Here is a 1,167-nt window from a genome sequence, read left to right as displayed (position 1 = left end):
TCATAAAACCACCCGCGCGATATACTGTGGCATGCTCCAAAAAAAAAAGGTCTCTTTTACACCACATGATATTTGCGGAATGAATCGTGGCTTCGTGCGACGTTGGTGCAACGATGTACGAGAAACCGCATAAATAAGCTTTAGCTCTAATCGGAGCACTCAAGTTAAAACTATCCGGCCGCCAGCGGCCGAGGAATTTCGCTCTTTATGATCCATTCATAAAGCCGGAGTCGAACGGGCGCGAAGATAAACGCGTCATCGACGCAGCTCCGAAACGTTAGTCAATGACACAGCCGTTGCGTCGACGACTATGAGAGATCTCGACCCGATCCCGATTATTCGGACGATCACGGTTATTTAAGGCGCTACAAAAATTCTATTTCTCTCTACGCACCTGTCTCGCCGCTAGCTGGTGTCCCGTGGATTTATCGCTGATAACTTCCAGCCGGTGGTGCGGTCGCACACGGGAAACACCATGCAAAAACGCGACGCAAAGCGGGAATCACGTGTACGAGGACGGTGAGGCGCACGCACATCGGCAGCAGCACTAACGCAACGACGCGGTGTACACCGTGTACAGTGTACCAGCCCGGTTTATACACAATATACAGATTACAGGAGTATTATGGCCGCGTTCCTAACGTTCATGAATGAAACTAAGCGCGCTACTAACTTGGCGTCGTAATTTCGACCGGCAGCCAACGGCTTGCGAATGATCGTACGTATCGTGGCGTCACGTGACTCGGCAAGCTCCGCCGAGTTTCGGCAAGTTCCGCCAAGCCTCGGCAAATGGTCGTCGCGCCGGCGCGGTCGTTACGAACGCGTAGATAGACGAATCGCGTAAGAATTAAACGCAAACAGATCTCTGTCATCTATTATTAAAAGCATAAATTTCTTTATGATATTTGAATAATGTAATTAGACTGAAGCTTCGTGAATTTATTTTGGATCGGAAATGTATTTGGTATTTATAGCACTCTTTTATACAGACGTCGGTAAACTAATCAATTGGAGCACCGAGATATTAAAGATAATAATAAGTTTGCTATTCTAAAATGATGTCTTGTGAGATGCTAGTGATTATTAGAAACCAAGGAGTTTGACAAGTATCTGTTAAAGATTGACAATTATATAAAAATCCATGTGTCTGTTAAAATTCAACTTGTA

The 1,167-nt window shown here is 45.7% G+C and overlaps 1 protein-coding gene across 3 annotated transcripts in view; it reads right to left on the bottom strand.

Annotated features, from left to right (window-relative positions):
* The window catches only part of LOC108745624 (ETS-like protein pointed), a 120,830-nt gene that overhangs the window by 117,314 nt on the left and 2,349 nt on the right, over nucleotides 1–1,167 (bottom strand). Inside the window, exon 1 of one of the 3 annotated variants that reach the window (XM_018481896.1) lies at nucleotides 395–651. The exons of the other annotated variants lie outside the window; for them this stretch is intronic. The gene's annotated coding sequence lies outside the window, so the exon portion shown is untranslated. Of the gene's footprint in view, nucleotides 1–394; nucleotides 652–1,167 lie in introns of those variants that run through there. 3 annotated transcript variants of the gene reach the window in all.

This window comes from Trachymyrmex septentrionalis, unplaced genomic scaffold, assembly GCF_001594115.1.
Source record: "Trachymyrmex septentrionalis isolate Tsep2-gDNA-1 unplaced genomic scaffold, Tsep1.0 scaffold14, whole genome shotgun sequence".
Classification (NCBI taxonomy): Eukaryota; Metazoa; Arthropoda; class Insecta; order Hymenoptera; family Formicidae; genus Trachymyrmex; species Trachymyrmex septentrionalis.
The sequence above is the reverse complement of the archived record's forward strand: the minus strand, read 5'-3'. Positions and strand labels throughout refer to the sequence as shown.